The sequence below is a fragment of the Scyliorhinus torazame genome, chromosome 15, assembly GCF_047496885.1.
Source record: "Scyliorhinus torazame isolate Kashiwa2021f chromosome 15, sScyTor2.1, whole genome shotgun sequence".
NCBI lineage: Eukaryota > Metazoa > Chordata > Chondrichthyes > Carcharhiniformes > Scyliorhinidae > Scyliorhinus > Scyliorhinus torazame.
Window position 1 is genome coordinate 26,455,757 of NC_092721.1, and position 25,378 is coordinate 26,481,134.

At 46.2% G+C, this 25,378-nt stretch overlaps 1 protein-coding gene across 2 annotated transcripts in view; it reads left to right on the top strand.

Moving 5' to 3' along the window:
- The window catches only part of ndfip2 (Nedd4 family interacting protein 2), a 129,258-nt gene that overhangs the window by 756 nt on the left and 103,124 nt on the right, over window positions 1–25,378 (top strand). The window lies entirely within an intron of this gene.

The following is a 25,378-nucleotide window of genomic DNA, read 5'->3' on the forward strand; positions in this document are numbered from 1 at the left end:
CTGCGTGTGTGTGTGTGTGTGATTCCCCTACTGTGCCTCTTGAAATCCACCTCCTTGCCAGCAGCTGGAGTTGGGTCAAAGACAGATGGCTGCTGGGTGGTGCTGGGGGACTGACACCCTGCACTGACAGATCAGGTTTTGTTGTCCTGTCAGATTTCTGCTGCGGAGACAACATTTCGAAAGCTCAGCTGGAGAAATTCTTTTTGGGAGGGAAGCTGCTAAACGAAGAATCCCTTTCTGAGCAATTTGTCTCACCGGTGAATCATGAATTTCTTGAAAGTAATTGCAAGAATGATTATTTTGTGAAGATTTTGCACCCAACCCTCTTCGGGCTTTTTAGCTTCATGGCATTATCCTAAAGGATCAATTTGAGCAACTCTTGGCCTGCATTAATGCTGGCCTGCATTAATGCTGCTATGACTGAAGAATTAATGCACTTAAAATACTCTACCACGTGGTGATCAATGAATTACAATAATGCAATCATGTTTAACTAACTTGCTGCAGTTTTTTTTAATGAGATAAGGGGGTTGTTGTGGGTAATGCTGGTTATATGGACTTCCAAAAGATATTCAATACAGTACTGCACAACAGACTTGAGAAAAATATAGTTCATGGAGCAAAAGGGACAGTGGCAATATTGATACGCAGTGGCTGAGTAAAAGGAAACCGAGTAATGGTTAATGGATATTTTTTCAGTTGGAGGAAGGAGTGTAGGACCCCCAAGGGTTGGTTGATATTCGGACCCTTGTTTTTCCTAATGATCTAGATCTTGATGTGCAGGGGACAATTTCAAAGTTTGCAGATGATTGAAATCTTGGAAGCATTGTAAAATGTGATGAGGACAATGACAAACTCAAAATAACGTAAACAGATAGGTAGCAGATGATGCTCAATGCAGATAAGTGATGCATTTTGGAAGGAGGTACATGAAAAGACAATAGAAAATAAGAGATAAAATTCTCAAGGGTGTGCAGGAGCAGAGGGACCTGGGTGTTTATGTGCATAAATTATTAAAGGTGGCAAGATAGGTGGAGAGAGCAGTTAATAAAGCATGTAGTATTCTGGGATTTATTAATATGAGCATAGAGTACAAGAACAATGAAGTTAGCAGAGGTTTGAAAGAACAGTGGTTCCAGTAGATTGTAGAAGCTGGTACTGTTCTCCTTGGAGAGGAGAAGGCTAAGCAGAGATTTGATATAAGTGTCCAAAATAATGAGGGAGCTGGACAGAGAGGGGGAAGCTGTTCCCACTCATAAAAGATCCAAGAACGAAACAAAAGAAGCAAATGTGATGTGAGAAATTTTCACAGAGCAAGTCGTTCAGGTCAGGAATTCACTGCTTGGATGTGTTGTTGAGGAAGATTCCTTTGAGACATTCAAGAGAGCATTAGAGGGCGAATTGAAAATACACAATGTGCAGGGTTATGGGGAAAAGCCAGGAAAATGGTATGAAGTCATATGCTAATTCGGAGTGCCACTGCAGACAGTGCGCTGATTGACTTCCTTCTGTACTGTACCAATTCTGTGAATTCTTGCAGATAGTTTTCTTGTGTTGACAGAGTGGTTCGGTTAGAGATGGGACTAGAAACATACATAGAAAATAGAAGCAGGAGGAGGCCATTCAGTCCTTTGAGCCTGCTCTGCCATTCATTATGATCTAATGGCAAGTGAGTCCTGTTTGGTTTGTAACATCTTCCTTCTTCCTGTCTGAATTGAGTGTGAAACTGGCCGAGCATTTCTATTTACAGACCCCTTTTTCCTTCAAAGTTCTGATTACTTTTGAAAAAGGTGAAAACTAACATGGACTGAAACTTTCCGACATATTTTAAGGCTACTAATTGCACTGATTATGTTTTAACCTGAAAATCCAGATGTACTTAGCACTTTGTATCAAGTGATTGCTTGCTTATGCCAAACTCCAGCTGCTAATTAAGGCTGCACTGTTTAAGTTCGAGTTCTTATCTGATTGAACTTGTAACTGTTCAACCAAGAGTCAGAGTTCTGTAAACTCTTGTCAAAGGACCTCCATATCTTTGCCAATACTTAACTCTATAGTGTGTGATTAGCTGCATCTTTTCTGCAGTAGCGTGGAATGTTGGACACAACCATTGGACCTTTTATTACCTGATTTATATGTCCAATATGTGAGCCTGAACAAGGTATCTAAATGATGGGAGGGGTGTTTGACGATTGGGTACATGTGAACGGTGGCCTGTTTCAACTTAATTCACAGATGTGCACTTAAGATAGTGGGGCAATCTTGAGGACTGGGAAACAGGGCCATTGCTTTTCTTCTTGGCTTGGAGTGCCGATCAGTTGCAATGCCCTATTGTCTTTTTCCCTATAGCTGACATTTGCTAAATATTCACCATGTAGACATTAGAACTTGACCCTTACAAGTAAATATGATTTATTGTAGTTATCTGGTGGAATGATTGGCTCACATTTGTTTGCTCCCATACCCACTGACCAAGATTTTGCGATTTTAACAACGGCAAACTAATGATGATAAAACTGTCAGTGTTCATTGTCAGTATTGTCTGCAAAATACAGAAATCCCAAAATTGCTGACTGAATCCCTGCTACTCTACAGAGAATGCTGTTGAAGTCTCTGAAAATGGCAATTTTGACAAATCACTGGGCTGGTGAAAACCTCCACTTTATGTTGTAATATCGCTGTTCAGAAAAACACTAAAAAGCTCTACCTTTCTTGTGCGATGCAGCTAGGATTTTAACGCTCTTGCTGGCCCTGAAAAACTAATTTTATATTTGTGTAGTATCACTTTTTCCCACGATTCTTTTATGAATATCATAATCATAGCATGATTATAGCAATGAAACAGACCATTTGACTCACCATCTCCATGCTGGCTCTTTCCATGAGCAACTCTGCTAGACATGCTCCCCTGTCCTTTCCCCTAGCCCTGCAACTTTTTTCTCTTCAGATGCTTATCAAATTCCATTTTGAAAAACATGATTGAGTCTACCTCTACCACACTGTCAGCAGTTCATTCCAAATCCAAAACACTTGGTTTTAAAAAAAAAAAAAAAAAAATCCTCTTGTTGCCACTATTTTTTTTTTTCCATTCACCTTAATTTGGTGTCCCTTGGTTCTCTATCCCTTGTCCAATGCAGGCAGATTCTCCCAATCTGTTCTGTCTAGTCTAGATCTCATAATTTTGAACACCTCTATCGAATCTCCTCTCTTCTCCAAAAAGAACAGCCACAGCTTCCCCAACCTATCCCCATGACAAACGTCTCCTTTGCTGGAACCATTCTTGTCATCTTTTTGCACCCACGCTAAAGCTTTCTTCTGAAAGTGTGGTGCTCGGCATTGGGAACATTACTCTGGTTGAGGCTGAAGCAGTTTGATTTTGAAAGGTTCGTTATAACTTGTTTTGTACTCTGTGCCTCTATTTATAAAAACCAGGATCACTAATGTCTTTTTAACCATTTTGTCAAATTATTCTGCCACCTTCAAAATGTTTTGTACATATACCCCCAGCTCTCTCTGTTCTTGCATGCCCTTCAGAATTGGAACTTTTCTTTTGTTTGTCTCTCATTCTTCCTACCAAAATCTGTCACTCAATACTTCTCTGCATTAAATTTAATCTGCAAACTTGTCTTTAAGTCCTCCTTGAAGTCTATCACTTTCACTCAATACTTCCAACTTTGCTGTCATCTGCAAATTTTGAAATTGTGCCCTGCACATCCAGATCATTAATATAGATCAAGAAAAACAGTGCTCCTAATTCTGACCCCAGGGGAACCTCACTGTATACCTTCCTCCAGTCTGAAAAACAACTATTCATCACTACTGTTTCCTGTCACTAAGCCAACTTCGTATCCATGTTGCCACTGTCTATTTTATTCCATGGGATTCAATCTTGCTAGTAGGCCTATTTGGTCCTTTATCAAACACCTTTTTGAAATCCCATATACACCACATCAGCTCCAGCACCCTCCAGCCTCTCTTTTATCTCATGAAAAATTAGTTGGCTAAAATTGATTTGCTTTTCTTTAATACATCCACTCTTGTTCAAGTGATTGTTAAATTTGTCCCCAATTGTTGTTTGGTAAAGGTTTGACTGACCTGTAGCAGTCAGAGTTATCCTGACAGCTTTTGAAAAGGGACTGTCATGCCCAGTACAGGCATGTCATATTGTGAACTTTCATAGCATCCCTGCAATGCAGAAGGAGGCCATTCAGCCTATCAAGTCTTCACTGACCCTCCTGAAAGAGCACCCCACCCAAATCCACTCCCCGGCCCTGTCCCAATAACCCCTTAACCTAACCTGCCCATCTTTGGACACAAAGCAAAAATTTAGCATGTCCAATCCACCTAAGCTGCACATCTTCGGACTTTCTGTCAATACTTCTAAAAGTTCGAATCCTACAAGCTGTTAAAATAGCTGCTGCAAACCATGTGACTTGGCATTTGGACCAAATATAGTATCATGTTCCTGGCAAATACCTAATTAAAATATGGACATAAGTGAGGGTACCTCTAAACCATTTGTGGAACCCACATGCCTTATTGCTTGGGATGGGTAAAGACCTGAAGACTGTGGTGCTTCCAAACTGCCTGTCTCCATATTTCATATTGGACAAAAAGGAAGATTAAAATTCAATTGCCGCTATAAACTTCTCATTGTATCCCATCTACCTCGCCCATTCAAATTAGAGTGTGTGAGCCTCATAATTATTAACCCAGTGGTCATGTGATCAAAACACGTTTCAGAGACTGCACTCTTGATTACCCCAGGACCCAGTAAATCTATCAGAATATTGGTCATCAGCCAGTTTGAAAACCAGACTAGGGAACTAGCTGCAAGCCATCAAGCAGCTAAAATTCCACTTTCCAAGTTTAACTGAGAACCAATCTCTTCAATATTTGACGACAAAAATCTCAACTTGCTGTGTACTCGCCGCTTTACAAGATCCTCATTTCAACTTTGAATCATCAAATCCATTCAAGAAACTACAGGCCTGCCACGTGGGAGACTGGAAATCATAAATCAGAGACTGAATTAGCTGTAATCTGTAAAAGTGCACCTTTCTTTTTACCTGCTTCTAATCTTTGTGTGGATGCATGACAGTGTGTGCAGTGTTAATTTGGTGTACGTGTGTGAGAATAAATAACCTGGGCGGAAGCGGGATTCTCTGAAATGGAGGCAGTGTCCACGCCATCGTGAACGCCATCGCGTTTCACGACGGCGCAAAACGGGCGCGGGCACTACCGATTCTATAGGGGGCCAGCCTGGTGCTAGAGTGGTTCACGCTGCTACAGCCTTCCTTCCCGGTGCCAACTGGGCGCCGCGACAACCCGCGCATGCGCAGTGGCACCGCGCCAACCCGTGCATGTGCGGGGGACTTCCTCAACATATCGGCCCCGACGCAACATGGTTCAGGGGCCAGCCGCGTAATAACATAGGGCCAGGGCTGGAGAGGCCGGCCCGCTGATCGGTGGGCCCCAATCGCGGGCTAGACCCCATCGGAGGCCTCCCGCCCACAGGCCGCCCCCCCCCCCGACCCTGTGCGCAGAGTTCCCGCCGGCTGCGCGCAGGTGTGGACGGCGCTGGCGGGACTCTGCCGTTTCCGCGAGTCCGCTCAGCTCATCAGGGCCGGAGAATCAGCAGCCCGCGACCGACACCGTGCAAGCGCGCCGGCGCAAATGGCGGTGATTCTCTGCTCCTCGGAGAATCGCGTGGCGCGGTTCCGGCGATTCTCCGGCCTGGCGCGTGGCTCGGAGAATTCCCCCCCCCCCCCCCATTATTTTGAATTCACAAAAGCTTGTTGCTGAATTATTTCATTGGATTTGCTTTCAGGGTAGAATAGGACGCATCTCTTTCCTTTCAAAGCATACTGATTATAGGCGGCGAGAGCTCGTACATTCTGTCCATGACAAGTTTAATACTTGCAATTCTTCAATCCTCCGGAACCACAATTGTATCAAACAACGATTGGAAGATCATGCGAGATGCCTCTGTATTCTTGGAAGCGTTCCATCTCTTCTTGTGATTTATCAACTTTTAAGTACACCCAGCCTTTTTAATGCCTTCTCCTCGTCAATTTGTAGCTCCGTGTTTCAGCTACCTCTTCTTTCACTATGACTTCAGCGGGTCTAAATTACTTTTTTATTACTTAGCCCTGGCCCTGCTTCCATGCCTTGACTGTGTTTGTGGTCCCTAATCTGCTCTACCCCTCCTTATACTACCTATTTATTATCTGTATGCCTATAAAAGACTTCAGATTTGCCTCAGTCTCTTATACTTTCTCTTTGCCTCGCTCATTACCTTTTTCACTTCCCCTCTGAACCTTCTATATTCAGTCTCGGTTTTGCTTGTATTCTCAGCCTGACACTTGTCATTTTTTTTCTGTTTCATCTTTCTCTTCATCTCTTTTGTCATTCATGGAGCTCTGGCTTTGGTACTTGGGAATATACCTCGACTGTACCCAAAACAGCTAAGAACATTGTTCTGTTACCATTTTGACTGCAATCCTTGATTCCAATTTACCTGGGCCAGATCAGTTGTTAACCCTTCTGAAATTGGCCCTCCTTCAATTAATATTTTTAAATTACTTTATCAGAGTTACAAAGCCAGAGCTCATAGTTTGGACAGGGGCATACTCCTAATCCAGCTCCTTGCTTGCTCCAAAAAACAATTCCAATTGAATCCAATTCATGGTCCCCACAAGACAGACATACCAGATCCAGGCATTGCACCTGACCTCATGCTCATCTTAACTCTGGATTGCTTCTTGCCCTTTTGCATAGTTAACCTCGTACTTATGATACCTTGATTCTTGATCCCTACATGTTCCCCTAATGACACTTAATTCACTTTTGATCCAGTTAATGGTGATAGTTGGTGTAGAATAAATAAAGGATACACTGAAGGTAGATATTAGCCGATGCTGCAAAGAAGAGGGGGAACAAATTTCAGGTTGTGGGCAAGAAATGCAGGGGGAGGATGTGAGGAAGAACTTTCTAATGCAATGAGTGCTAATGAGTTGGGACTTGCAGCCTACGAGGGTGGTGGAAGCACAGACGATGAATGATTTAAAAAGGAAATTGGATGGGCACTTGAGGAAATAAACTTGCAGGACAGGGAGATAAAGCAGGGGAATAGGAATGATTGGATTGTTCTACAGAGCCAGCATGGATTTGATGGGCCGAATGGCCTTCTCCTGTTTCATAATAATTATGACTCCAGAGCACTGAGCACCAAAATCTAGGCTGACACTCCAGCGCTGCATTGTCGGAAGTGCTGCCTTGCAGATGAAATGTTAAACCGAGGTGCACGCTGCTGCCTTAGGCAGACATAAAAGATGTCACAGCACTATTTTGAGGAAGACCAAATTAGTTGTCCCCAGTCACCTGGCCAAGTTTTATTCCTTAATCATCCTTCCAAAATGTGATATTGGGTTTTATCACATTGCTACCTGTGGCAGCACTCCGTGGAAATACACTTCCACTTTTCCTGCATTAGAACAGTAGCAAGGCTACAAAGGTACTTCATTGATTTACAGATATTTTTGGGACATTCTGAGCTCATGACGGGCACTATGTAAATTCCAATCTGTATTTTTGTTTTAGAATATTCCTAGAAAGTAGGATTTGAAAAGTGTATCTTCACCAAGCCAGGAGTTTATTTTCCCCATTTGATGCCAGTTGTTGGATCTCTGAGTCTGTTCGGAACCCTGGATATGTGTTATCCCTTCTTAGTTCCCAAATAACAGAGGTTCCAGGCTGTGCTTTTTGGCAAAGTTTCGTTGAACTTTATTTGTCAACTTTAGTGTCCACTGGTAAACGTTTGGTTACAATACAAACTTAGATTAGATTGATTGCCTTTAGTGAATACAGTGGTTGAGTTTAAAATACAAATCGTGGTGATTCTTCAAATCATGATACATAGTACAAAATTACGGATTTATTTAAACAAAAGAAAAATGGCGATTTAGCAAAAGCAAGCAGCAAAGACATGGGTTTCAGAAAGAAGTTAGATTGATTCCGGAATGAATTTTTCCATCCCGACAAATGATTTTTAAGAAGATCATTATCTTAAAATTTCGCCGTCTTTACAGCTGTGATTGGCTGTAACTAATTTATAATTCTCTCAATTCGGCCAAACTCTCCGTCTGTCAATTTTGAGAGAGGTATGTATTTAAATAAGTCGGTGTGAATTTCTCATACTATCGCTTGCCAATTTTCCGATTTATCGACACCTGCATTGCCTTCAGGGCATTATGACCTTAGACTGTGTATTACTATGGAAACGGGACTGTCCAGGCTTGGGAAAGTAGCTGCATACAATGGAGTCTTTGGGCCAGTTGACATCACTGGCCTTGGATTCTCTAGCTATTTGCAAATGTTAAAGTCTAGTTTTAATGAAAGAAAACTGAAGTGTTTGATCTGGATTAACCCTTAATGTGTCTCCAGCTATAGCTACACTGAATGAGTTCTCATTTAAACCTCTTATATCTGACTAGAATAGTCAATTTCTATCACCGTCCAAACAATTTTTAGGGCCTATAGCAAGATGTGGACATGTCTCTGGGATTCCCTACTTGATACGTTCATAGGTATTAATGAAATGGCTAAGTGGAGGTCGCATACTTGCTTTGAGAAATTTGTTGTCTTTCCTCTGACGTTTGATCATGCGATTCCCTGTGCACCTCTTAGATGCTAGCATATAAATAGCTGTAGCCTTGGAGAAGTTTGCGTGTTAACTCTTTCCCAATTAGTACCTGATGGAGTGTGATAAGTAGGAAGAAGCATAAAAAGATACAAAGGTAAAATTCTGAGATTCAAACATCTTTGAAAGTTTACAGCATTGTGTGCACTGCCTAAACAGCAACAATCAGACTGTTGGTAAACTTTTTTTCCCTCACCGGTCACAATCAAGTTTTTCCAAATGGCTAGGATGCTGGTCAAGTAGTTCAAGTTTGAAGATTGGACATGAGGAAATTTGCAGTGATGTGCGTTATGGTAAATGCCCAGCTGTTTAGTGGTCTGCATGTACTTCCTGTTTAAAAAACCTTATTTTCCATTGTCAAGTTTTTTCCATCCTGATTTCCAATTTTCACATTTATAATGTTAACTGCATTTGTAAATTTAATGTGCTTTAATTACACCCTCTTATTTGTGCTGTTGTGTTGGCACATTTTTCCATTTCCTAGCTGCCCAATCTGTACTTCAGAAAAGCTCTGATGCTCCATGCAGCCCTATTTTTCTGCTTCATAAAATTGTTGTTTGTTTTATTTAACAGTAAATAATATCAGATCAAAGTATATTTTTTTTTAAAAAGGAAGTAAACATATTTGAAATGGTGACTGAATTATGTCCGAGTGTTCTAATCCAGCTGTCCTTCAGTCTGTAACCCCACTTCACCTGAAAACTATATTGAAGAATTGATCCAGCATTTTCCTTCTCTTAATATATTAGAGTTTTTTTTTATTGGCTTTGTTTTTGGATTCTTGCCTAATATCCTACTTCCGAGAAAAGGTATAGCTTTTTGCAAAATCAGTCAATCTATTGTGCATTAACTGATTCTTCAATAATGGTCCATATAAGTTGTAGTCCTGTATATCTAGTGTTCAGTTGCATATTGAAAGTAAGGTGAGGATCTGAAGACAGCCATCTATGACAAAATATCATTGTTTTAATAGAATTTGATGGAGAACACAACTTTAGATCTGAGAGATCATGTCCAACCTTTCCCATTTGAATTCAAACTAAATGACCAAACATCAGTGTATTTTGGTGAATCCAAATCCTTCAATGCGATACTCAATTATCATATATGGGGAAAAATAGTAAAACAGTCTCTATAGAACTTAAGAATTCCTACAGTGCAGAAGGCAGAAATATTATAACAGGCTCTATAGAACTTATAGAATTCCTAAGGTGCAGAAGGAGGCCATCCGGCCCATCGAGTCTGCACCAACCTTCTGAAAGAGGACCCTACATAGACCCACTCCCCTGCCTTATCCCCGTAACCCTACCTAGCCTCCACATCTTTGGAAACTAATGGACAATTTTAGCATGGCCAATCCACCTAACCTGCACATCTTTAGACTAGGACGAAAGCAGAGCACCCGGAGGAAACCCACACGGACACTGGGAGAATGTGCAAACGCCATACAGTCACCCAAGGCTGGAATTGAACCTGGGTCCCTGCTGCTGTGAGACAGCAGTGCTAACCACTATGCCACTGTTCCACCCCTACTCTCAGACAACTACATATTTTGCTACACATTTTATAATGCATGACTCTTTCATGGGTAACAACCTTAAAATGAAAATGGTTTAAAAAATGTAAATCTATAAAAAGTGCATTTTGATAAATCAGCATCACATGATTTGGATTCAAAGTTTTTTTGCAATCTTGAGTCATTGTATCCTGCGTGTCACTAATAAAGCAGCGAGGGGAGTATCTTCGGATGTAATGTGTATATCTTCCATTACGGCTCCGCGCAAAAGAATATTTGCAAAAATGCGATTTATATGGAATTTTTGGCAGCCTTTGACCTGGAGTTGGGAGGATATGCACTCAGATGCTTGACTGTATTGTGGTGTTCCTCAGTAATCTCTGGGGCCTCAATCTTTCACCCAAATTAATAATGGCCTGCATAGAGAAATAGAATGTTCAGTCAGTAAATTAAGAGTCAGTAGATAGTACAGATGGGAAGCTGCAAATTATGTGAATGGAGAAAATTATGGCAGATATTCATTGTGGGCAAGTGTGAGGTTATGTACCTCAGAACAAAATTATCAAAATATTTTCAAAATTTGTGAGAAGCTAGATACTATAAAGCAAAGATATTCTGAAATTCAAATATGCAAGCCATTTTAAGCTAGTAGACATGACTGTGGAGGGCACCTTGGAGGGGATACAGTAGAGGTTTGCGAGAATAACACTGGGGCCTGGAAGATTAAATCCTGAGGTTGGGTTGCATAAACCTGGTTTAGGTTCCTTTGAGTATAGCATATTGAAATAATGACCTGCTAAGGTAGATGCAGAGAAACTATTGCTTCTGGTGGAAAAATCAAGAATGAGAGGCCATAATCTTAAAATTACAACTGGGCCATTTGGGAAGGATCAGCAAGCACTTGTTCAGACTAGGATTAGTAAAACAAAAGCTGAAACCTCCAAAAAAGTTTTTAAAACTGGTGTATTTATTTAAACCAGACATCAAATACTTTGAGCAGAGTTGAGGTACGAATCAGTCATGATCTAGTTGATTGACGGCTGATGGGCTGAATGGCTTAGTCTTATTCCTTTCCTCCCATGCTATTTATGCGTCTGGTGCTGAATTAGCAATCTTGTCTGTTTTGTTGTTGCCAGTGGAATGTAAATGAGAAAGCACCTAAATACTGGAATTAAATAAGTATTGAAGAGAAACCGGTCCCAAGTAAATTATTATACAAATGAGGTAGCCATTCTTAACACAACAAAAATGTGTAGGCCGCTTGGTATATTTTCTACACTTGATTTAAAAATAGTCCAGGCATTACCCTTGAGATTAAGGTTCAGCAAAGTGTGAATTGCACTTGTACTCTGTTTAAATGTCATCACTTGGTTTGCTATTCTGATTACTCATCTTATTTGGCATCTCATCATGCTTATGCTTGCAGTGATGCATCCTCCCCCTCTAAAGTGGCAGTCGTTAAGTGAGAATACCACAAGTGGAAGAAAATATTTTTTCCAGTTTTGGTTCTTGGGTATTTAGAAGCTGCTTTCATAATTATGTTTTACATTGAAGGTTTTGGGCAGTAAGACTTTCTTCCAATCAATACTGGAGTTTTAAACATTTAATCACTCTTGGTCGGACTGGTGGAGATAGAACAAGAGATTGGTGCCACTCAAATTTGTCTGTCTGAATACAGCTTTCTTGTTGTATTTTTGTAGCCGGGACGGGTAGGAGTGTTTCTTTTTTTTTCTGCCCTGTATAGGGCTACCTCACTAGCAGTAAATTTTTAGCTAGCAAACGCTGGCGAGGGGGCGGGTGGAGGGGGGGGGGGGTGGAGGTGGGGGGGGGGGGCAGGCTGCTGCCTGTTGGACCTGTTTTCTTTGTGGTTCAAGGAGCCTAGCATTTTTGTTTTGTTGGGGTTGGTTAGGAGGGGGTACCGTTGGAATGCAATCAATATGGATGTTCGGTTTAAGTTTGGTTCAGGGGAAAGGCGGGGGGGGGAGGGTTATTTTTCTGACATTTCACTTTTTGGATTGGTTTGGCAGCCCATCTTGGGTGGGCCTTGGGTCTACATCCTCTGGGCAGACGTTTGATGGTCTCCCATGTTGGAAATGGCTGACTCTGGATTTTGGGGGAGGGGGAGCCTATTCGGTTGGTCACCTGAAGGTGAGGGGATTGGGGGGCCCAGTAAAAAGGTCAAGAGTTTTCTCTCACCTGAAGAATCTGAGGGCTGTTTTTGCAGGAGACTCCTCTGCGGGTGAGGGACCAGAGCAGACTGTGAAAGGGGTGGGTAAGCCAGGTCTTTCACTCGGGCTTCAATGGTAGGGCTTGGGGATGGCAATTTTAATCTGTGAAGGTTCATGCATCCGGGGAGTAAGAAATTCCCATTCTCCTCAGTACATAAGGTGTATTCAAAGATTGACTTTCTGCCTTGGCCATTGGCACCTCGGATCATACACCGCATCTGGTGGATTTCGTTTTGGAGTCAGGCCCTGCTCAGCACCCACCATGGAGTTTAGATGTAGGGTCCTTGGCGGGCATGGGGTTCTGTGGGCGCATGTCTAAGAACATTGATGGATATATAGAATTCAATAGAAATGAGTCTGTCTCGCCCTCCACGCTTTGGGAAGCCTTGGAAAGCGATGATTAGAGGAGAGATATATTGTATTATAAGGTGCCTATGGAGAGGTAAGGGTAGAACCACAGAAGTTGGTGGATGATATCTTAGAGGTGGACTGCAGGTACCCTACCCCGGAGCTCCTGGCAAGCAGGAGCAGCTGCAATGCAAACACAGTTTGATCTGAATGGCGGTGAGACAGTTGAGATGTTCGGTGGTGGGGTGGGGGCTGGTTTATGAGCATGATGAGCAGAAGGCCAGCTGTCTGTTAATTCATCAGCTAAGGAGGCTGCCGGTCTCTCAGGAGAGTATTCATGTTAGGGACTCTAGTTGTAGCTTGGTTTCCGCCCCAGATAAAGTTAACGCTGCGCCTGGTGCTTTTTATAAGAATCGTTACAAGTCGGAGCCCTCGATGGTGGGGTTGGACATGTCGACATTTTTAAATGGGTTGGAGTTTCCAGTGGTGGGGGATGAGAGACTGAAAGAGTTGGAGGCCTGGACCTGAGGAGATTTTGACCGGTTTTCATCGATTATCATAGAATTTACAGTGCAGAAGGAGGCCATTCGGCCCATCGAGTCTGCACCGGCTCTTGGAAAGAGCACCGTATCCAAGGTCAATACCTTCACCCTACCCCATAACCCAGTAACCCCAACCAACACTAAGGGCAATTTATCATGGCCAATCCACCTAACCTGCACATCTTTGGATTGTGGGAGGAAACCGGAGCATCCAGAAGAAACCCACGCATACACTGGGAGGATGTGCAGGCTCCGCACAGTTTTGGGCGGATTCAAACGGTTAACGCTCCTGGGCCTGATGGGTTTCCAGTGGAATTCTATAAGACATATGCTGATCAGTTGGCCCTGTTGCTGGTTAATATGTTTAATGACTCTTTGTCCCGGGATCCCTGCCTGCTACACTCTCGCAGGACTCTATTTCCCTTCTGCTGAAGAAGGATGAGGACCCAATGGAGTGAGGGTCATACCTGCCGATCTCGCTGTTAAATGTAGATGCCACGGTACTGGTAAAGGTGTTGGTGGTAAGGCTGGAGCCCTGTCTCCCTGAGGTGATTGTAGAGGATCGGACAGGCTTTGTTAAGGACTGGCAATTGTCAGCCAATATTCGGAGGCTGTTGAATGTTCTCTCCCTGTCCAATGGGCCTGAGGCGGAGGTAATTGTGTCTTTAGATGCCGCAAAGATATTTGACAGGGTGGAGTGGATGTACCTGTTCGAAGTCCTGGAGATGTTCGGTCCAGGGCTAAAATTTATTTAATGGGTACGGTTGTTGTACAGAGCCCCATCGGCTAGTGTTCATACCAATTCCTTGAGTTTGGGATACTTCCTTTTGAATAGGGGGACTGGACAGGGGTGTCTGATATCTTCCCCCCCCCCCCCCCCCCCCCCCCCCCCCCTCCTATTTACGTTCGCAATTGAGCTCTTTATTAATAATCTTTATTGTCACGAGTAGGCTTACTTAATGTAATGAAGTCACTGTGAAAATCCTAGTCGCCACACTCACACGCCTGTTCCGGTACACTGAGGAAGAATTCAGAATGTCCACATTACCTAGCAAGCTCCTCTTTCGGCACTTGTGGGAGGAAACTGGAGCACCGGGAAGAAACCCACACAGTCACGGGGAGAACATCAAACTCCGCACAGACAGTGACCCAAGCTGGGAATCGAACCTGGGACCCTGGCACTGTGAAACAACAGTGATAACCGCTGTGCTACCGCCCAACAAGTTGAATCTGGAAAAGAGCAAATGTTTTCAGGTTACCCCCCCCCCCCCCCCCCCCCCCCCCCCCCCAAGGAGGGGAGCCAACTTGGGGGTGTTGCTTTTTTGCTTGGCCAGCTCTAGCTTCAGGTATCTGGGTATCCAGGTGGCCCATGATTAGGCCTGGCTTCATAAATTGAATTTAACCTTGTCCACCAGACATGCAAAGTCCAACTTTTCCCTGTCCCTGGCGGGCAGAGTGCAGTATATTAAAATAGATATGCTTCCAAGGTTTTTGTTTCAATGTCTTCCTCCCTAAATCTTTCTTTGTAAGGGTTAATATGTTGATCTCATCCTTTATATATGTGGGCAAGACCCCAAAGGTCTGTAGGGTAGTTCCTCAAAGGGATAAGCAGGCAGGGGACCTAGCATTGCCGAATTGGCTTTATTATTGTTGGGCGGCCAATGCTGAGAAGGTGGTGCAGTGGCCTAGATTCCATATGGGGACAGATAGAGGCGCGGTAGTGTCGGGGATCTAGTCTGGGTGCACTGGTGAGGGCCTCGCTTCCATTTTCTCTGGCTAGGTACTCCTTGAACCCGGTGGTCATAGCCACTTTACAATTATGGAGGCAATTCAGGCAGCATTTTAAGCTTGGATTCATATCGAGGAAGGGCCCCTATTTGTGTGAATCACTTACTTGAGCAATTGAGATTGGACCCCACATTCGGGGTGTGGGAAGGGGCTTGAGAGATTCGGTGATTTTTTTTTTGTAGAGCAACGGTTTGACAGCTTGGAGGAATTGTCAGAGATGTTTGGGCTTTTGGGGTTGAACTCGTTCAGGAATGAGGCCCCTTCATGTGCGCGGCTTGGTCTAATCCAGTTTGAGGTAGTGCTTAGCGTGCATCTGATGAGTGGTTTCTTTCGGGGGGGGGGTCGAAGACAGGTGCCAGCGGTGTTCCAGGGAGCCGGCCAATCACACACACATGTTCTGGTAAGCTTTTGTGTCTCCTTCTTCAGCACCATGTCAGCGATTATGGATATCGATCTGGAACCTTGTTCTCTGGTGGCCATTTTTGGGGTGCCAATCTCGCCGAGGCTGCAGTCAGGAGTGAAGTTCGATATTCTTGCCTTCGCCTCGTTGATCGCCCGAAGGCCAGTCCTGCTGGGGTGGAGGTCTTCTACTCCACTCGGACCCTTGGTATGGTTGGATAACCTAATGGAATGTTTGTAGCCGGAGAAAGCCAAACAAATCGTTAGGGGGTCAGTTGAAGGGTTCTACCAGAGGTGGCAGCCATTCATTACCTACCTCAGTTGATAGCGGGGTGAGGAGGGTAGTTTAGGGTTTGGTTCGTTTTCTTTGTTTTTGTTTTTCTTCCTTCTCTTGGTGGATGGGGTGGGTACGGTTGTTTGTGATTTTTGTTTTTTTGTCTATCATCTGTTGTGGGTAATCGGGGTTTCGTTGTAAAATGTATCGTAAAATGAAAAATCTCGAATAAAATATATGTTTTTAAAAATGTATTGTACAGTTAGCAAACAATGTAAAGGGTGAAAATATGTCAAAACAATTTACTATTGTGCATTTAAGTTAATTGCTCAACAATTTTCCAGTGGTGGTTGTGGGAGGAATTGGAAGGAGATCCAATTAAATGGGAGGGATGGGCTCTGCCACAAAGGCCCAGAATTTCACAGCCTTCTATACACTGACATCATGGAAACATTATCATGATTTGCTATTTAATTCTGCAAAACATCCCTATTTTGAATGTATCTTCAGCCTTGCAGGAAGTGGCTTTTGAAGCTGTCACTCAGCAAGTCCAGAATATTCTGGAATGAGCCCTGCTGTACAAAAGGCGCATTTTAGTGAATCCTGTCTAGTAGTGTATAGATACTACGATACACTTTTCACACACACTTAATACACTATGCATCTATAGTTGGTGATCATGCTATCATGCAAATAGTTGGATCCAGCTTTCAAAGCCATAATTTGAACCTTAACAAGGAGAGGACCAAGGATAACTCTACTTGGATCCACGACATGGAGTAGAAAATGTGCTGCATCAAACTGTTCACAATTTTTGCGAGATTAAGTTCATTCACTGGACTGTCTTGGTTCTCGTCTTTGCCAGTCTAAAAACATTCTAAGTTGAGATGTATTAGTATTGTCAATATTTTTGTGAGATTTGAAACATCAGCAGCATTTTTATGTACATGAATTAATGTGAAGAAATGTTCCCAAACAAATACACAAATGAGAGTAAGAACTGCATTCAACTGAATACTGTATTGCTACTTTTGATAAGATCTGTTATTTACATGCACATTAAATAGGTTATTTCCATTACGTGGTGTTTTGCTGGACTTCCCCTCTCTTTCAATGTGGCGATCAGTTGTATTTGTTTTGGGCTTTCCGTGTAGCTTATGCCACTTCCTTTATATACCTGGGAGTTTGAGCTCATAGCTCGTGGGATCATCCCCGTAGACTGCAAGAAATGCTAAAAGACAGATTCCTGCTTAATTCGTCAGATTCTGATGAAGATTTAAGACTTGCACACTAAAGTTCTGAGTTCCAGATTGAGGTTAATCAAACCTTTTGAAGCAAAATTCAAATAACATTAAATAGTCTTGAAAGCCTTTTTATTGCCTCTACTGTGAGATAATTGGCTTGTTAGATTGTGATTATACCAACACGTAGCACTTTCATATAAGAAGGAATTGATAAAGAGCCGCCTTGATCTTATCAACAACTCCATCAAGAAAATGTATTCCACACAAACCTGCACATTTTTGCATTAAGCTAATACTGGGCAGCACAGTAGATAGCACTGATGCGTCACAGCTCCAGGGTCCCAGGTTCGATTCCCAGCTTGGATCACTGTCTGTGTGGAGTCTGCACGTTTGTCCTGTGTCTGCGTGGGTTTCCTCCCACAAGTCTCGAAAGACACTCTGTTGGTGAATTGGATATTCTGAATTCTCCCTCTGTGTACCCGAACAGGTGCCGGAATGCGGCGACTAGGGGCTTTTCACAGTAACTTCATTGCAGTGTTAATGTAAGCCTACTTGTGGCAATAAAGATTATTATTTTTATTTATTTTTAAAAAATAATTTTTATTAAAGATTTTCATAAAATATCAATAACAAAATGAGAAAGAAAAAAGAACTTTGGGGCAGCACGGTAGCACAAGTGGATAGCACTGTGGCTTCACAGCACCAGGGTCCCAGGGTTGATTCCCCGCTGGGTCATTGTCTGCACGTTCTCCCCGTGTGTGCGTGGGTTTCCTCCGGGTGCTCCGGTTTCCTCCCACAGTCCAAAGATGTGCAGGTTAGGTGGATTGGCCAGGATAAATTGCCCTTAGTGACCAAAAAGGTTAGGAGGGGTTATTGTGTCACGGGGCGAGGGCTTAAGTGGGTCGGTGCAGACTCGATGGGCCGAATGGCCTCCTTCTGCACTGTATGTTCTATGTTCTAACCCAACAGGGTTAAGTACAAAACACAATCTAAAAAAGCAACCCCCCCCAAACCCCTCCCCCCGTACCTAAATAATAAATTAACATTAACTCCCCGACTTAAGACAACAGGTGTATACACCCCCTCAGACCCTTCCAGTGTAAATAACATAAACAAAAATGAAGTAAACCCACCCACCCCCACCCCCCGAGCTGCTGCTGCCATTGACCAATGTCTAGCGTTCTGCCAGAAAGTCTAAGAACGGTTGCCACCGCCCTCTCAAGGCGAATTTCACCCTCTCCAATTTAATGAACCCTGCCACATCGCTGATCCAGGATTCCACATTTGGGGGCCTCTTATCTTTCCACTGAAGGAGAATCCTTCGCCGGGCTACCAGGGACACAAAGGCCAGAATTCCGGCCTCTTTCTTCTCCTGCACTCCCGGCTCCTCTGCCACCCCAAATATTGCGAGCCCCCAGCCCGGTTTGACCCTGAATCCTACCACCCTCGACACCGTCCTCGCTACGCCCTTCCACAATTCCTCGAGCGCTGGGCATGCCCAGAACATATGGGTGTGATTTGCTGGGCTCCCTGAGCACCTAACACACCTGTCCTCGCCCCCAAAGAACCTGCTCATCCTTGTCCCGGTCATGTGTGCCCTGTGCAGCACCTTAAACTGTATGAGGCTGAGCCTCGCGCATGAAGAGGAAGAGTTCACCCTCCCTAGGGCACCTGCCCACGTCCCCTCTTCGATTTCCTCTCCCAACTCCTCCTCCCACTTACCTTTCAACTCCACCCCGAGGCCTCCTCCTCCTCCTGCATCACCTGGTAAGTTTCCGAGATCTTTCCCACCCACCCCCCTGAGAGCACCCTGTCCTGTACTATGTGTGGCAGTAGCCGTGGGAATTCCACAACCTGCCGTCTGGCAAACGCCCTTACCTGTAAGTACCTGAAGGTGTTCCCCGGGGGGAGCCCGTACTACTCCTCCAGCTCACCCACGCTTGCGAACTTCCCGTCCACAAACAGGTCCCCCAACCTTCGTATGCCTGCCCTGTGCCACCCCGAAAACCCTCCACCTGTTCTTCCTGGGACGAACCGGTGGTTCCCCCGTAATGGGGTCCACGCCGAGGCCCTAACTTCCCCCCTATGCCGCCTCCACTGCCCCCAAATTTTGAGGGCCGCCACCACCACCGGGCTCGTGGTATACCTCCTTGGAGGGAGTGGCAGCGGTGCCGTTGCCAGTGCCCCCAGACTCGTACCCACACAGGACGCCGTCTCCAGCCTCTTCCATGCAGCCCCCTCCCCCTCCATCACCCACTTGTGCACCATCGTCGCATTGGCGGCCCAGTAGTACCCACAGAGGTTGGGCAGTGCCAGCCCCCCCTATCTCTACTCCGCTCCAGAAACACCCTTCTCACCCTCGGAGTCCCTCGCGCCCACACAAACCCCATTATACTCCTGTTAACCCGCCTGAAAAAAGCCCTCGGGATAAACACGGGGAGGCACTGGAACAGGAACAAAAACCTTGGGAGCACAGTCATTTTGATTGACTGCACCCTACCCGCCAGGGACAGTGGCAACGCGTCCCACCTCTTGAACTCCTCCTCCTCCATTTGCTCCACCAGCCTTGTAAAGTTAAGCCTATGCAGGGGCCCCCCAGCCCCTGGCCACCTGGACCCCCAAATATCTGAAACTCCTCTCCGCCCTTTTTAGTGGGAGCTCGCCAATCCCCCTCTCCTGGTCCCCTAGCTGAACTACGAACAGCTCGCTCTTCCCCATATTGAGCTTGTACCCTGAAAAGTCCCCAAATTCCCTAAGCATCCTCATTACCTCTGGCATTCCTCCCACCGGGTCCGCCACATACAGCAGCAGGTCGTCCGCATAAAGCGACACCCTATGCTCCTCCCCACCCCGCACCAACCCCTCCAGTTCCTCTACTCTCTCAGTGCCATAGCCAGGGGTTCAATCGCCAGTGCGAAGAGCAGGGGGGACACGGGACACCCATGTCTCGTCCCTCGGTGCAACCGAAAGTACTCGGACCTCCTATTTGTGGCCACACTCGCCATCGGGACCTCGTACAACAGCCTAACCCACCTGACAAACCCCTCCCCAAACCTGAACCTCTTCAGCACCTCCCACAGGTACCCCACTCTACCCTATCGAAGGCTTTCTCAGTGTCCATCGCCACAACTATCTCCACCTCCCCCACCCTCGCCGGCATCATGATAACGTTCAAAAGCCTCCGCACATTTGCGTTCAACTGTCTCCCCTTCACAAACCCCGTCTGGTCTTCATGGATGATCTGCGGTACACAATCCTCAATCCTCGTGGCTATGACCTTCGCCAGCACCTTGGCATCTACATTTAGCAAGGAAATCGGTCTGTAAGACCCACATTGCAGGGGATCCTTGTCCCGCTTCAGGATCAAGGAGATCAGTGCCCCGGACATTGTCGGGGGTAAAGCCCCCCCCCTCCCTTGCCTCATTAAAGGTCCTAACTAACAGCGGGCCCAACAGGTCCATATATTTTTTACAGAACTCGACCAGGAAACCGTCCGGCCCGGTGCCTTCCCCGCCTGCATGCTTCCTATCCCTTTGATCAGCTCCTCCAGCCCTATCGGGGCCCCCAGTCCCGCCACCAGTCCCTCTTCCACCTTTGGAAACCTCAATTGGTCCAGGAAACGGCCCATCCCTCCCTCCTCCCGTGGGGGCTCGGATCGGTACAATTCCTCGTAGAAGTCCCTGAAGACCCCATTGATGCCAACCCCACTCCGCACTACGCTCCCTCCCCTGTCCTTAACTCCCCCGATCTCTCTAGCTGCGTCTCCCTTCCGAAGCTGATGCGCCAGCATCCGGCTTGCCTTTTCCCCATACTCGTAGACCGCCCCCTGGGCCTTCCTCCACTGCACCTCCGCCTTCCTGGTGGTCACCAGGTCGAATTCGGCCTGGAGGCTGCGCTTCTTCCTCAACAATCCTTCCTCAGGTACTTCCGCATACCTCCTGTCTACCCTCACCATCTCCCCCACCAACCTCTCCCTCTCCCCCCGCTCCCTCCGCTCCTTGTGGGCCCTGATGGAGATCAGCTCTCCCCTCACCACCGCCTTCAGTGCCTCCCATACCATCCCCACTCGGACCTCCCCGTTGTCGTTGGTCTCCAAGTACCTCTCTGTACTTCCTCGGACCCGCTCGCTCACCTCCTCGTCCGCCAACAGCCCCACCTCCAGGCGCCACAGCGGGCGCTGGTCCCTCTCCTCTCCCATCTCCAAGTCCACCCAATGCGGGACGTGGTCCGAAATGGCTATTGCCGAATACTCGGTATCCTCTACTCTCGCTATCAGCGCCCTACTCAAAATGAAAAAGTCGATTCGAGAATAAGCCTTATGGACATGTGAGAAGAATGAAAATTTCCTAGCCCCCGGCCTTGCAAATCTCCAAGGGTCCACCCCTCCCATTTGGTCCATAAATCCCCTCAACACTCTAGCCGCCGCCGGCTTCCTACCTGTCCTAGACCTGGAGCGATCCAGTGCAGGATCCAACACCGTGTTAAAGTCTCCCCCCATTATCAGGCCCCCCACTTCCAAGTCTGGGATCCGACCCAACATACGCCGCATAAAACCCGCATCGTCCCAGTTCGGAGCATACACATTGACCAGTACCACCCTCTCTCCCTGCAACTTACCACTTACCATTATGTACCTGCCGCCATTATCTGCCACAATGCTCGACGCCTCGAATGACACCTTCTTTCCCACCAAGATCGCCACCCCTCGATTTTTGGCATCTAGCCCCGAGTGAAACACCTGACCTACCCACCCTTTCCTCAGTCTTACCTGGTCTGCCACCTTCAGGTGTGTCTCCTGGAGCATAACCACATCCGCGCTGAGCCCCTTCAGGTGCGCGAACACGCGGGCCCGCTTAACCGGCCCATTCAGTCCCCTTACATTCCAGGTTATCAGCCATATTAGGGGGCTACCCGCCCCCCTCCCCGCCGACGAGCCATGACCCCTCCTCGGCCAGCCACGCGCCCGCACCCCACACCCGGCCCGTTCCCCACAGCGGCATACCCCCGTCTTGACCCACCCCACTCGCTCCAGCTCCTCCTTGACCTTAGCAGCAGCAACTCGGCAACTCGATCCCCCCCCCCTCCCCCCCCCCGAACCAAAAATAGGCATAACATATCCACCGCAGTCCCCAATTGCCCATCCCGACCCTCAGTCTGTGTCCAGCTTCTCGGCCTGAACAAAGGCCCATGCCTCCTCCGGAGACTCAAAATAATGGTGCCGGTCCTTGTAGGTGACCCACAATCGCGCCGGCTGCAACATGCCAAACTTCACCCCCTTCCTGTGCAGCACCGCCTTCGCTCGATTGTACCCAGCCCCCCTCTTCGCCACCTCCGCACTCCAGTCCTGATCTATCCGAACCTCCGCGTTCTCCCACCTGCTACTCCTCTCCTTCTTGGCCCACCTGAGCACACACTCCCGATCGCCGAACCGCACCAGCACCGCCCGCAGAGGCTCATCGCCAACACTCTATGGGCCCCTTCCAGCTCCAGGGGCCCCTGGAAGGACCCCGCTCCCATCAGCGAGTTTAACATGGTGACCACATAGGCCCCCACGTCCGGCCCCTCCAGCCCCTCCGGGAGGCCCAGAATCCGCAGATTATTTCGCCTCGACCGATTCTCCATCTCCTCGAACCGCTCCTGCCATTTATTGTGGAGCGCCTCGTGCGCCTCCACCTTTACCGCCAGGGCTGAGATCTCGTCCTCATTGTCAGAGATCTTTTGTTGAGCCTCTCGGATCGCCAACCCCTGGGCCGTCTGTGTCTCCAGCAGCTTATCAATAGAAGCCTTCATCGGTTCTAGCAGGTCCTTTTTAATCTCTCTGAGGCAGCGCTGGATACCTTCCTGTTGCTCCTCCGCCCACTGCCTCCACGCTGCCTGGTCTCCGCCCGCCGCCATTTTGTCCTTCTTCCCTCCCTTCTTCTGGTCCACCACCACCTTTTTTGTCACCCCGCTCCTAGTTAAAGCCATAAACTGATGGGGAACTATTATTAACTCCTTCCCACACCGGGAAACGTTGAAAAAGTGACCTTGGGGGCCCTGAAAAGAGCCCAAAAGTCTCGAGAGGGAATACTTTTGGCAGTGTTCGCTTCACCAATCTGCCCCAAAATGTCCGTGGAAACTCCTGAAAAAGGTCTAAGTGTCCGTTCCAGACGGGAGCTGCCGAATGCGTGACCTACTCCTCCATGGCCGCCACCGGAAGCCTCGTCCCCGCTTCTTCAGTGGCCCTGGTGAGATCTTTTCACAGTTGTTCACTCTGCTGTTGGAATTCAATTTTGATAAAGGTCTTCAGGTCAGCTTGCAGCTTTAAGCTTGCCCCTCCCCCGCTTGCATGCTGGAAGGGGTCCTGTTTATCCTGTTTGCAGCCAAATCTTCCACTGTTTCTGCCGGGCCTGGCAGCCAAAAGACACAATACTCCTGGGGGACACCGTCAGGGGAGTGTTGCAGTCATCTTGCCACACCGGGAAATGTCAAACAAATGCCGTGGGGGCCCTGCAAAAGAGCTCAAAAGTCCGTTCCAAGCAGGAGCTACCGAATATGCGACCTAGCTCTGCATAGCCGCACCCGGAAGTCCCCACAATAAAGATTATTATTATACTGCCCGTTGTTATCAGACTCCGAAACGACCCTCTTCTGGACTGATCTGATCGTTTTGCTTCCTGTCTGATAACCAGCTATATCTATCCCAAGACACTACCCACAACCCCGTAGGCTTTAACTTTACATAGTAATCTGCTTTGTGAGACCTTGTCAAAAGCCTTCTGAACGTCTAAATAAACCACTTTCACCGGTTCTCCCTGGTCAACTCTACCAGTTACGTCTTCAAAGAATTCTCGTAGATTTGTCAAATGTGATTTCCCTTCCATAAATTCATGTCGACTTTGTCTGATTATACCACCGCTTTCCAAATGTTGTGCTATGAAATCCTAGATAATGGACTCGAGCAACTTCACTACTACTGCCATTAGGCTCACTATCCTGTTTTCTCTCTATCTCCCTTTTTGAACAGTAAGAGCTCTTTCAACGCCAGGTTAAAGTCCAACAGGTTTGTTTCGATGTCACTAGCTTTCAGAGCGCTGCTCCTTCCTCGGGTGAAGGAAGGAGCACCTGAGGAAGGAGCAGCGCTCCGAAAGCTAGTGACATTGACACAAACTTGTTGGACTTTAACCTGGTGTTGTAAGAGTTCTTACTGTGCTCACCCCAGTCCAACGCCGGCATCTCCACATCATCCCTTTTTGAATAGCGGGGTTATATTACCTACACTCCAACCTATAAGAACCATCCCAGAGTCCAAAGAATTTTGGAAAATGACCACCAATGGACTTACTGTAGGGCCAATTTCTTAAGTACTCTGGGATGAAGATTATCAAGCCCTGAAGATCTGTCCGCCTTCAATCCCATTAATTTCCCCAAAACTATTTCTCTACTCCTACTAATTTACTTCAGATCCTCACTAGTGTTACTCAAACCTTCTGTTACATTATTCATGTCTTTTGTGAAGACAGAAGCAAAGTACAAATTGAGTTCCTCAGCCATTTCTTTGTTACGAATTCTCCCGTTCTTTTTTTTTGTAAATTTAGATTACCCAATTCATTTTTTTCCAATTAAGGGACAATTTAGCGTGGCCAATTCACCTAGCCTGCACATCTTTGGGTTGTGGGAGCGAAACCCACGCAAACACAGGGAGAATGTGCAAACTCCAGACGGACAGTGACCCAGAGCCGGGATCGAACCTGGGACCTCGGTGCCGTGAGGCAGCAGTGCTACTCACTGCGCCACCACGCTGCCCTAATTTCCCCGTTCTTGACTGTAAGGGGCCTACATTCATTTTTATCAATCTTTTTCTTTTTACATACTAATAGAAACTTGTACAGTCTGTTTTTACGTTCCCCTCTAGCTTACTTTTATATTGTATTTTCCCCTTCTTAATCAATCCCTTGATCTACCTTTGCTGAATTTTAAACTGTTCCCATCCCCAGGTGTATTGCTTTTACTTGCTAATTTGTATGCCTCTTTGAATTTAATACTATTTCTAATTTCCCTTGTAAATTGTGGGTTGGCCACAGTTCCCTTTCTACTCTTGCGCCAAATAGGAATCAACAACTTTTGGAGTTCACCTATTTGTTCCTTGAATGCCTGCCATAGCCTGTCCACTGTCCTTCCTTTCAGTAATGCTTCCCAGTCCATCATAGCTAACTCGTGTCTCATGCCGTCATAGTTATCTTTATTAAGATTCAGGACCCTGGTCTCAGAATCAACAACCTCACTATAGCCTGCTGGAACAGCCCGCTGTCTGGCTGACTCAAGAACTTGCTGCTCAAAGATTTTGTTGGGCAGGGTA